We start from the raw sequence: 13,354 nt of genomic DNA, 5'->3' as shown, positions 1-13,354 counted from the left end.
CGTATATATATTGAATGGTGGAGCTTCCAATTGGCGCAGTTCCAAGTAGAGCATCGTGGCAGGATCTACGTGTGAAGCGGAGTACATAGCTGCTTCGGAAGCAGCAAATGAAGGAGTTCATATCCGATCTAGGTGTAATACCTAGTGCATCGGGTCCAATGAAAATCTTTTGTGACAACACTGGAGCAATTGCCTTGGCGAAGGAATCCAGATTTCATAAGAGAACCAAACACATCAAGAGACGCTTCAACTCCATCCGCGATCAAGTCAAGGAGTGAGACATAGAGATTTGCAAGATACATATGGATCTGAATGTTGTAGGCCCGTTGACTAAGCCTCTTCCATGAGCAAAACATCATCAGCACCAAGACTCCATGGGTGTTAGAATCATTACTATGTAATCTAGATTATTGACTAGTGCAAGTGGGAGACTGAAGGAAATATGCCCTAGAGGCAATAAAAAAGTTGTTATTTGTACTTCCTTATATCATGATAAAATGTTTATTATTCATGCTAGAATTGTATTAACCGGAAACTTAGTACATGTGTGAATACATAGACAAAACAGAGTGTCCCTAGTATGCCTCTTCTTGACTAGCTTGTTAATCAAAGATGGTTATGTTTCTTAACCATATACATGTGTTGTCATTTGATGAATGAGATCACATCATTAGAGAATGATGTGATGGACATGACCCATCTGTTAGCTTAGCATAATGATCGTTAAGTTTTATTGCTATTGCTTTCTTCATGGCTTATACATGTTCCTCTGACCATGAGATTATCCAACTCCCGAATACCAGAGGAACACCTTATGTGCTATCAAACGTCACAACATAACTGGGTGATTATAAAGATGCTCTATAGGTGTCTCCAAAGGTGTTTGTTGGGTTAGCATAGATCGAGATTAGGATTTGTCACTCTGTGTATCGGAGAGGTATCTCTGGGCCCTCTGGGTAATGCTCATCACTATAAGCCTTGAAAGCAATGTGACTAATGAGTTAGTTACGGGATGATGCATTACGGAACGAGTAAAGAGACTTTCCGGTAATGAGATTGATCTAGGTATGAGGATACTGACAATCGAATCTCGGGCAAGTAACATACCGATGACAAAGGAAACAACGTATGTTATTATGCGGTTTGACCGATAAAGATCTTCGTAGAATATGTAGGAACCGATATGAGCATCCAGGTTCCGCTATTGGTTATTGATCGGAGATGTGTCTTGATCATGTCTACGTAGTTCTCGAACCTGTAGGGTCCGCACGCTTAACATTGGATGGCGATTTGTATTATGAGTTATGTGTTTTGGTGACCGAAGTTCTATTAAGAGTCCCGGATAAGATCACGGGCATGATGAGGAGTCTCGAAATGGTTGAGAGGTAAAGATTCATATATTAGAAGGTAGTATTCATACATCGGAATGGTTTCGAGTGGTTCGGGTATTTTGCTGGAGTACCGAGGCGATGAAAAATGGAAGATTCAGAAGGTCAGGCAAGTGAAGAAGGCCCAATACAAGAGGAAAGATTCCTAAGGAACAATGTTATTACATTGGCTCCTAAAGAACTTGTAACTATTCAGAGGGAGATCAGAGATCTCAGTGATGAATTTGACAAATATCATGCAGATTGGCTAGGTGCCAAAGTCAGTTCGTCAAGATTTCCAAGAACCTCAAGGCAGACGTTGCAACATCATCACAACAGAAAATTCCTCAAACTGAAGCATCTGCTTAGCAAACTTAAGAAAATGAAAGCACGGTTGACGAAAATCAGGCTGCTGAAGAAACTGAGAATACTAGGGTTGTTGAAGAAATTCCAGCTCCTGAAGAACATGCCAGGGCAACCACCAATGTTGCGCCTGAAGAACAACCCAGGCCAGCTGAAGAATATGTTGTGCCTGAAGAAACTGAAAATGCCAGGGCGACTACATCAGTCGTGCCTGAAGAAACTGCACCAACTTCATCTGCTCCTCCTAAAAAATCTTTAAAGGTGAAGAAAATCACTCTTCCTTCTGCATCAGAAGTGAATAAAATGAAGGTTGCGGAGAAGGAAGCCGCATGGAAGAGGAAAGCATCAACCTCTGCAGAGTCCTCAGCTCCCAAGAAAGTGAGGACTTTGACGAGCTCTTTCATAGATCCAATTGATGTTGTTCCAATTTCAATGGTACCATCAACGGAACTTGTCCCATTTGGTGAAGAATATGTCATTCCAGATGACACTGATGAAGAGAATCCTTCTGTTCTTCCTCAGAGCAGTTGGCTGAAGAAATCAATGTGGAAGATGTTCTCTCCACACCACTAGTATCATCGCCTGTGCCTCAGTTCACAGCTGAAGAGGCGGACGTTGAAGAAATTGAAGAAGACGTGGATATTGGATCAACTACTCCTGCGTTGAATGATGACTATTGGGAAAATCTTCACCCGATCCACCATTGGCCACACCTCTGCATCCAATTCCTCAGTCGCCCGTGTAGACTGATAAAATACTCACAGGGTCTGAAGGACGTCAAACTTCTCTCCATTCCATACCTAAAGAAATTCCAACTGCGATAGCTGAAGAAATGGAGACCCAGACTGCTGTTGAAGAAAATGAAGCTTCAATTCCTCAGTCAGCAGCTCCAGAGATTATGACACAAAAGGATGTGAGACCATCAACTACAAATCTTCAGCCCAAGCCACAAAATCCTCATGCAAAGAGGCCAAAATTCAAGGCTGACGATTTCTTTGTTGAGCATCATTTCTTCACTAATCTCAATCCATATGACTCAGCAAGACTTCGGTGCAAGCAGTTCTGGACTGCAAGCCAGATGAACTTCTATGCATCACTGCTTTTTGATAAGGTCAAAGTATTCGGCACCGTCAAATTCCTCATGTGGATATGGAGCCCCTCCCATGCTTTTAGCCAGTTCTCAATGTTCTTCATGAAGCTGGGCTCCTAAATCTCTGTGCTGATATCTGTGATTGGAATGAAGAGCTAATTCTTCAATTCTATGCTACTCTGCACCTCACTGGAAATGTAGCTGATGCCAATTCATGGGTGCTTGACTGAATGATTGAGAATACTCATTATAAAGCTCCAACCTCTGAATTGCTTCATGCAATTCTAGTCAGTCCTCCTGCTGAAGGCGCAAGGCTTATGTATGAAGAAACTGAACTTCCACATCATCTGATGCAAGTGCTAATGAAGCCTCTGCGGCCTGGCCAAGCTCCTAGAACCACCTTCCTAGTGAAGGATTTTCTCTATGTGCCACAACTCAGAAGAAAGAAGTTGTTTGCATCATGAAGAATCTATTGTTCAACATCATTCATGGGATTCCCATTAATTATCACGATTTCTTCATGAGGACTTTGGCGAATGTTGCTTTGTCGCTGTTTGAATTGAAGCCTTATGCTCCCTGGATAATGAAATTCATCAGAACCAGGTCTTCAATTCACTACAAGGTAGATTTTCAGAATCACCTCAGTTTTTTGCCTCCTATTGAAGTCCTCAAAAGGAGTATTTCTTCAGTTGATGAAATAGGCAAAGCTACTATTATTGATGAAGGCACTCGTCCATTGGATGGTCAGTTTCGCAAAGTTGCATCTTACTCCACTAATGATGACATTGCAACTCAAGATTCTACCGCTAAAGCCTCAAAGCAAAATCTCTCAGGCCACTTCTCCACGAGTGATGACTGATCGTGAGCTTCTTCTAAGTCTTCATCAGAAGGCTGATCACAATCACAGGTGGGTCAAGCGTCAATTTGGCTCAATTCTTCACAACATGACTGTTACTCAGAACACTATGAAGAAAGAATCACTGTTACACGCATGAAATCTTCGACCGCACTTGGGCTATACTTTCTCACCTTTACAGTGCTGAAGATCTCAAGAAGATGGAATTTCAACAGGACTTTGACTGGTCTCATCCTCCTTCGAAGAAATTCAAGAAGGTCAAAGTTCCTTAGTTGGTCACAAGTTCACTTTCTTCATCGTGAGAGACAGATGAAGCCAAGGACCGCAACGACACTGCGGCATGCCCTACTCCGACAAACGACCCCGACAATGTTGGCGCTTCTTCATCGCCCTCATGATGATATTCTTCAGGGGCGTTAGTCCTCAAGTTTCATCCCTTTTGTTCATTTGATGATAAAAGGGGAGAAATTCGAGTTAGTCTTCAAGCGGGTCTTATATATGGGATGTTTTTCTTTAAGTTACAACTCTTGATCTTCTGAAGTGTTTGTTGGTTGAGTTGTAAACTTAAGTTCGATGGTGGTCTGATACTTTTGAACTGCTTTATGCATGCTTATTTCCTCAAGTACCTTAATGCATGCATGTTGAATTTCATCAGACACCATATTTCATCATGCATTTCAAATTCTTCATATCATATGTTAAATGCGTGTATGGATTACAAGATATAGGGGGAGATCTCCATGATATTACTCTACAATGTGCATTTGCAATCCAAAGTAAACTCTTCAATATGCACATCTTCAGGAGGAGTTCTTCTATATCTTGCAATCAGATTCCTCAATATCAGTATTTACACTTCATATGTTTATCTCCTTTGAAAACTTAACCTATTTTTCATCAATCACCAAAAAGAGGGAGATTGTAAGTGCATATAGTGCCCCTTAGTGATTTTGGTGAATTGAAGACTTATAGGTTAAGGGACTAATGTGTTTGTGAGTGTACACAGGTTCTATAAGTCTATGAGGAGTTTGATATTTACAAAGAAAGTCGACCCCCAAAAATGAATGTCTTCAGTTGAAGACTTTGGTTTTCTTGAAGACTTTGAAAATGAGGAAATTGGTGTGACCATGAAGATATTGATATTGGTGCTAAGGTTATGAAGCGTGAAGACTTTGTTTTCGTAGTTTCATTTTCTCTTTCTTGAGTCATAGGAAACACCTTACTGTTAAAAGGGAGTCGAGGTAAAACTAAGAAAAAGTTTCCAAGTGATGCTCATATCAAAGCCTACACATACCCAATCCTTTTGAGTGAAGCCATTGAAAATCTCATATAGTTCAGTCAATTTTCTTTAGTGACAGAGACAAAGATCTTCTGTTCTCTGAGGAATTTGTTCTGGCTAGGGAGTTAGGAATTCACCAGTGAGGATTACCTACAAGTGAGGAACATGATAGACTTGAGGAATTTGAGAATTCAAATTTCCGACTGTTGTTGTGCTACGCGCCAGTTGTCCCAAAATATCTTATCCACCTAAGGGTCATATCATTGAAGGGCATTTGTGTCTTATCATGTTGGGCTACTCCCCGGCTATAAATAGCCGCCCCCTACAACTACTAGTTGGTTGGTTGCTCCGAGAGAAACCGACACTTGTCATTGAGAGCAACCCATCCTCCGAGGACTTTGAGAGAAAATCATCAGTGAGGAAAAACCCAAACCCAACACCTAAAACCCAAAGTGATTGAGCATCACTGAAGACATTGTTCCTGTGTGGAACCGGCTCTTGTTACCTTTGAAGAATGTGCATCTTCCAGAAGATTACGCGTCATGGTCTAGAGCATCCAAGAGGAATTGTGGATCGCCGAGTGACCAAGTCTGTGAAGGTTTGGAAGTCACCTGTGAAGACTTACCATGAGTGATTGGGCGAGGTCTGTGTGACCTTGGCTCAAAGAGAATACAGTAAGGACTGTGTGTCCTTTGGATTAAATACCAAACTGCTCCAACTAGACATACAACTGACACACCAGTTGCAACTGGTCTACCAAATTATTGTGTTCACCGAGCTACTCGTTTTATTTCCTCAACCCTTTCATTTCCTCATTCATGTGTTGATGAAATTGATCGTTACTGTTTGAAGACTTTGACTGAAGACTTTGTCAATTTCCTTAATCCTATTTCTTCAGTCATCTTGTCTTCTCCTGTTTATCCTGTTTACACGCTACCTGTGCTCTGTGTATGTTTCATTTCATCATGATGACCATGCTTCTGTCTTGTTATGCATGCTCCTGAGTACTTATTCCGCTGCTTGTAGTTCATCACTTAGCAAATTCCTCAAGTCGTATTTTCTCAGTGATGAATTTGTAAAAATCGCCTATTCACCCCCCTATAGTCGATATAACACACTTTCACTACTCCACTGGAGGCCAAGCCCTCCATCTAGGAGAAGATCCCCCAAGTGGATTCAAGACCTCTTCACGGAGAAAATCCCCCTAGTGGATTCAAGACCTCCTCGTGGAGAAGAACTAGTTACTTGTATCACCCTTTGTTGGATTTTGAATCATGTGTCTCTCTTTGTGTTCATGGATCTAGCACATGTATGATTGGATCAAGTCAATTTGAGTGTTTCCTCTTGTTTTCCCCTTGTGTTCTTCATTTGTTCATCGCGTTCTTCAGGAATCCCCTTCAAACCGTGAAAGATCGTCCCGTAGGGTTCCACCCTAATCAGTACCTCTCGGAAGTGAAAAAAACGTGTTTTTCCCCCTTCCGCGAAAGGCACAAATTTACTTCTCATGGAGGTACGGATTTGCTTCCTCGACTTCTCAAAAATGGAAAAACGTATTTTTTTTCCCTACCGCAAGAGGCATGTGTTTACTTCTCGTGGAGGCACAGATTACTTCCGCATGCCTCTTTCAAAAAAGAGAAAAAACATGCCTCTTGTTCGGTTTTTTTGTTCGTGAAAAAAAGTTCGTCAAAATCTATCAATATGGGATCTAGTTTTGAAGTTCTGGACGCGAGAAATCCAATGGCGAAAATGGTTTGAGAATTGTACACACGGTTTAAGAGATAAAATCTTTTGAATAAAAAGATCTTTGAAAAAAACTCTCAAGTTGCGACAAATGTCGACCTTTGCAAAGAATGCTCCTTAATTAGTGGTTTGAAGATCTTGACCCTCAGGTAGGCGTCCGCCCATGATCCAACGAATGATCTTGCTTCACACACTCATACACAACCATAACTAGTAGAATGCTCGTACGTTGCCATGGGCTTATAATTTTTTGATTGGATATAGATAGTGATAATATTCAACACCCACAGTGCCGAATAAGTTATTTTGCACTCAGGTAATTTTATGATCTTTTCACAAAAAATATGTTTGATATAGAAATAGTACATCCGTGTTGATTTACTACACAAAATTAAGACACGAGTCATAAGGACATTTATATGTATATTTTGTACTATGTTTTTACGGTCGTAATTTACGTCATGTAAATTATATTTTTTGACTGACATACATTTTTTCTTAGATTGTCTTTTCACTTCCGACATAGGATAAATTTAACGGGACGTAAATATATGTTGTAGTGATGTAATAAGAGAGGGGTGAAGAATAACTATTCTACATCCTATTTTTTGTTGTATAAAACTTGGTGATCTTTTAGCCCATTCCAACAACATTGCCTCGGGACCCTTGTTGATAGATTCTTTTTGAACATCGACATAATCCTTCTTCATATCTCTCATACTTTGTAAAAAAATAGAATTTTTTTACTATCATGTGCAACATATATACAAAGAAGAACAATTATTTGTGTGCATCTTTTCTCATTATGTAAAACTTGATGAGTTTTTTGTCCGGTTCAATATAGTTACATCAACGACTTTGTCAATAAAAAATTTCAAACATCATCCAAAGCCACCCGTTTTTATCCCTGATCTACAAAAGTGAATATATAAGCCTATATTAAAACAAAAAAATGAATTATGCTAATATATAATATGTATTTTGCAGTACAATACAGACGTAGACGCTCACATACATATATATACACTCACCCTAATGAATGCACACACCCACATACATCTTACAGTTTTAGTCAGAGTAGTTGTCATGGTGCTTAAGTAGAGTGAGACCCATCCCAGTTTTAATAAACTATAGGCTCAAGTACAAATTGCTTGTCTCTAATTATTCTTCAAAATGACTTGTTAGCGTATGTGATATATTTTACTATATAAAAGGTATATGACGTTTCTCAAGCATCCACTTTCCCCTAAAAAAAGCAAACAACCGCACCATTTCTTCGTATATTTAAACAAACAATTCACTTTCGCAATGCAGGACACGGCGCTCACACTCATATCTCATTCCCCGTGGCTTCTCGTCTCCCCTCTGCGATATCCAAGGCCAGGGACATCGAAGGCCGATTCCCCATGCCAAGGAGTGCACACCGTCGTTGCCGAGGGAGGCCACCACGGCTATGTAACCTTCTGCTGGGTGCATCATTGCACCTTCTACAACACTATCACACATAGATTCGTGCAACACAGTGGAGAAACTATAGCACCAATACTCCGAGGCCGCCACTGAAGCATTGTCATGTTTGATTCTTATATTCACCCTACCTGTCCTTTTTCCCCGCCCCTTCCTTTTGAACATTTTAGTCATGTGTACATGGCAGGGATATTAATAAACAAATTTCAGCTAGACTGTTCAGTTGAATGTTGTTTCCAAATCGCATCAATCCTTTTTTTTACTGTATGATGTGTGTAATGTACATGACATACTGCTTGAGTGATTTGACCCCTATAAGTAATGCAGGGAATCAGAAATTAACCTTGCTTGTAGTTATATTTAAACTTCACCATTTCTAGACGAATCAAGCCCTAACAATAACAAGCTAAACCCTTTGGCTATTATCCGACATCAAGGAGCAAGCAGTATGTTATTTCGTCCAGCCTAGTGTGTTTGGTTGCATTCTCATCTCAGCGTAGTTGTTCCCTTTTTCATGCATGCTCATCTCATTACCCCTCTTCATGCATGCTCTCCTCATGCATGCTCATAGTGTATTTGTGTTAAGCTAGTGTGGACTCATGCACCATTCATACACTCTACCAAACACCAAAAAATGGGTCGACAAGGGAACTTTTGCTCTCATGCACCCTTCATACACCCTACCAAACGCACCCGTGTCAAGGCTCACATAATGCCAATTTTGATCCAAATAAAATGCCTATGACACAATGTCTCATTGAGCCATGGTTGCAACAATCCAAAGACCAAGAGTCTAGGGTAACTTATTGGACGGTAAAAATATTTATTTCCGAAGAACCACCATAAATTACTTGCTTACAAAGCTATTGCCAAAGATTGGGAAGCTCTAACATCTAACAAGACTATCTATGTAAATATTATTAGCATCATATTCTTACACATAAAAATGATACAAAGTTAACAAATAACTTTTCTATCCAAATATAGGTAACTGCCAATTGTTTCAAACAGATCAAATGGATCAACTAATGGAAAGATATTACATAGCTATTCACCTTGCTACTGTCATGTCAATCAAATATAGGTTTCCCACGTCATGGAGTTGTCCTCGTTTTTTACCCATGCCGATAGACCCTGTAGTCATTTGCTCCTCCCCCACTGCTCTAATGTTCAAGGTCCTCCTATACACTCGCTTCTCGCATTCTTTCAAGTCATTTGAAACTCCAGGAGTTGGCATATACTTTCAAGCTAAAATTGATACTCGGTTATGTTACATGAAAATGCCATCCATTCTTCATGCTTGTTTAATGCACAGTTGTTAGCAGTCCACATTCTTCTCTGGGCTGGTCACATATCTACTATTAAATTGTCAGCTATTACTTACACATATAAAAGTTAAACAAAGAATAATAAATTTAATCATGACAAAGTAAGCGCAAGTCAGGCTCATTAGACATGATTTATAAATCCTTCGAGGCAGCTAGAATGTTTCTGTGATGCTGTAGCTACATTAACATAGCACATTATACGAAGTAGAGACAATTTTTTTTTAAGAAATTCAGAAGTCTAAGCACCACACAGTGCTACTCATATTTTCATACACAAATCTACTAACCTATTCAGCCTTTTGTTATGCATACAACCTACATGATAGTTACTTCCTAACTCACTTACTTGATGCCACCTCCTAGATCGTCTTTTCCCTATACCTATGGCAGTGACACGGGTTGACTAACTACGTCAAACATGTAAATTAGGATCCTAGTGTATATCAACCCGCTTTGTTAGCTTCTCAATTATATCATTAAATGACTTTTCTTCTTATTCCTCCACCCACTATCTTCACTTATCGAATCAAATCCCATCACTGCAATCAAGGACACATCCAACTCACAATCAAAATTCAGTACACAGATTTCAGTACCTTCAGAATTTGTTTATGATGAATATCAAATATAAGTAGTTCCCATTAAAGAAAGTTAATGACAAGGTACGTCATGTTATATTTCACAATGAAGGTACATATACCAGAAATAAGGCAATAAATAAAAGGAAACAACCGCTAATTTGTCACCAATTTTAAGATGTTTTGATCTATGTATTCACTTGTTCTTCCGAATAAAGGATTGTCATTTCATAAATTTGATGGAGGCAAATAATATACATTTACAATCTTATTTTCCTATGCAAAACAATATTCACTTATGCATGGCACAATCTAAATCAAATAGCTTGAACTTGAGACTTGATGGTCATTGTGATATGACCTGGTTAACATATACGTGAAAGCAAAATAACGAGCTCTTTGATGTAATTCCTCCTAGCTACCAGACATGGCAAAAACACTTTTAAGTCCACGGCCATGAGTCCATGACAATTTTTGAAGTGTATGTGCTTATTTAGGGCCTGAAACAACCAGTGTTACGAGTTGTGGATGCACATGATACAAGCATAAAGAAACATGGCGTTGCAGCCTTCGGCATGGAACGGCCCGTGGCAACACACTTAGTTAGCAGTTCATCTCATCAACATTGACCAAGAAGTAGCAAATCTTATACATACAAAGTAGCTGGGATGCGATCATCTTGTCGTTGTGCAGCAACCAACAAAGCATCATTTATCGACTTATAGTAGATGCCAATCACCTTTATAGAATGTCGGCATAAACATTCCCATATGATCTAAATATCCACAATTGCATGATCCTTTAAACTTGTTATGTAGGGCCTAGCTTCAAGTTTGGTCAAATATTTGGCACACATGCATAACTTCATATTCAGTTTCACTGATGCACCTACACAAAACCAAGGACATTGATTTGTAAAACTCATCTTCAAACTTTTTCTATATTGCGCTTGTATAAATTTTGTAGCCTTCAATCTCGTGAGGATGCCCCCATTGTTTTTTCTTCGTTTCTGTCGACACAAACGAGCAATGGTTAAGGTGCCAGAAATGCATAATAAAAAACTGTATATTGTACACCTCGCTGATCCTAAAATTATTTACTTTGAGATTCTTGATGAAATTCATAAGAACTGGATTGACCTCACTATGTGAGTTCCACTGCCTGGTCTCTTCACGACTTGCACACAAGGGGTGATTATGCTCGTTGCTGAATATGCTCACCTATCAACCATGATCTGCCGTGCGGAGGAGACGCATCCTTGCCTTGCACTCTGTTTTGCACGAAAAAAAAATTCTCTTTTTCCCTCTTACCCTGCAGTGCGCACTGAAAGCTAAGCAAGACAATGACAACCCTACTGTCTAAAATATAAATGCCAAAAAATTTCCAAGCATGACAAAAATTCAAGCACACGACCATCATGGAGTAGCTGGAGCAACAAGAAGCATGCGGTTGTACTACAATTTTAAGCAGGACACTATATGTTACTGACCTGGCACCAGCACACGATTTTGTGCATCAACTGGTGATGTGCACCTCCCCATCTTGGTTTTCCATGACAAATTCTGAAACTATTCTCCCAAGTGAATAGCTTGTACTATCCGTACGCTTATTCGCATGATTCAAACGACATGCCTTTTACAAGTGCAAAAGTGTCGGGCGTGTGCTTGCCTTCAGAATTTAGAATACATATTTCAATTGAGCTCAGCTTGCTCGGGGTTACTCTAGCCGCAAGTCCAGTCTAAAGCCAGTTCCTGAACCAAAGTATCAACCGTCAGATCATGTCAAAAATATTCTTCCAAATCGTTGAAGCCAATGGGAAATATTCATGATTATAGTCTGTGCCGTCTATGTGGTGATATCTTGAATCATAATAAGTATCACCTACTATTTCTGAAGGACAAGTTCGCTCATATGCGGTCATCGAGTCCGACAGAAACGAGCTGCAAATTTCAATCAAGATATCCATATGGGCGAACTTGGAACTGAATTTTAGCAGAGAGGAAAAGGGGAGAGGAGCACTCACCTGTCAGGTTCCATGACATTTGTCGAATCAACAACATTGCAAGCCAAGATATGCACTCATTGTTCTGAAAATCTGCAGAACAGATCATGAAACATCAAGTGTACCCTGCATACAAAACAAGTCCAAGATCAATACATATGTAAAATTGAGAGCCACCAAATCTGATTCAAACACAAAAAAACAAGGGAGAGTTTATGCTATCCAGCTAGTCCACGGCCAGCACCACCCCTCCTCCGCTCATGAAGCACAGGGCGAGAGGCACAGGATAGTGGGATACCATAAGCAGCACCAGCCCACCGCAGCTCGACGACCCGCAACCATCACCAACAGAAGCACTCACGTGAGGAGACACGAGGGGGCGAACAGAGGAGGAGAATCCATGAGGAGAGGCCGCAACCTACGTTGAACGGAAGGCGAGCGACGCGGGATCGAGGGATGGAGCAGCAGGAGCCTGGGCTAGTTGATGTGCTCTCGTGCAGTGGCGATCTCGTACCTCGGCGGCGGCGAATGGCTTCATGATGAGGTCCGCAATGAAGGCGGCATCGGCTCCTCTCATACCTCCGCGGCGGCGAACGACACCGTGATGAGGTCCGGCGGAGGCTCCTCTCGGATGTCGGCGGCGACAATCTCGTACCTCAGTGGCGGGCGAATGGTACAGAAACACATGTGTAGACTGAATGGAGTTCGGCGGTGAGATTATTTGGCAGCCAGATCTCTTCAGCATACTTGGGATTGAAACCGCCGCCGCGGCGGCTTCTTCCCTCGGACGGGCGGCAACGACGTCTCCCGGAGTTCGGCGGCGGCGATCCCGTACGTCGGCGGCAGGGATTCAAACCGCCCTGCCCTGGAGACGCGACGACGGCGTCTCCCCTTGGACGGCGGCGGCGGCAACGAACGACTTTGTACGTGGGCCGCGGCAATGAAGCGTCGGCGGCAAGGGTCGGAAGAGTCGGCGGCAGAGAGATCGTAGATCGCGGCATCGAAGGAGGGACTTCGATCCCTGGGATGGGATCGAGAGGAGCGGATTTTCTGCAGTGATGGAGTTTTTTTATGCGTTTGTACGGGGGCAGCGGAGACGAGAAAAAAACAGTGAAATAAAACAAAAGAAAATGATGGGACGAAAATAAACTATGGATACTATTCATCAACTCAAACATTAGAAATAGAGATTTACCTGAAAAATATAGTTTTGCTAAAGCACATCTAGATGTGCCATAAGTCATCTGAGTCCTACATTATTGATCTTACGCGGAGATTTGTGTG

The 13,354-nt window shown here is 41.1% G+C and overlaps 1 long non-coding RNA gene across 10 annotated transcripts; it reads right to left on the bottom strand.

Annotated features, from left to right (window-relative positions):
• Window positions 1–9,073: 9,073 nt before the first annotated feature.
• On the bottom strand, window positions 9,074–13,351 carry LOC123069824 (uncharacterized). 10 transcript variants are annotated; one of them, XR_006433011.1, is made up of 5 exons: window positions 12,092–13,325; window positions 11,954–12,008; window positions 11,558–11,819; window positions 11,169–11,379; window positions 9,074–11,077 (listed from the first exon to the last, which is right to left on the bottom strand). It is a non-coding gene; the product is annotated as an uncharacterized lncRNA (long non-coding RNA). The 10 variants fall into 10 exon arrangements; XR_006433016.1 differs by having other exon boundaries at window positions 11,558–12,196; window positions 12,585–13,342; XR_006433013.1 differs by having other exon boundaries at window positions 11,558–12,196; window positions 12,493–13,340.
• Between the last annotated feature and the right edge of the window lie 3 nt (window positions 13,352–13,354).

This window comes from Triticum aestivum, chromosome 3B, assembly GCF_018294505.1.
Source record: "Triticum aestivum cultivar Chinese Spring chromosome 3B, IWGSC CS RefSeq v2.1, whole genome shotgun sequence".
Taxonomy (NCBI): domain Eukaryota; kingdom Viridiplantae; phylum Streptophyta; class Magnoliopsida; order Poales; family Poaceae; genus Triticum; species Triticum aestivum.
The sequence above is the reverse complement of the archived record's forward strand: the minus strand, read 5'-3'. Positions and strand labels throughout refer to the sequence as shown.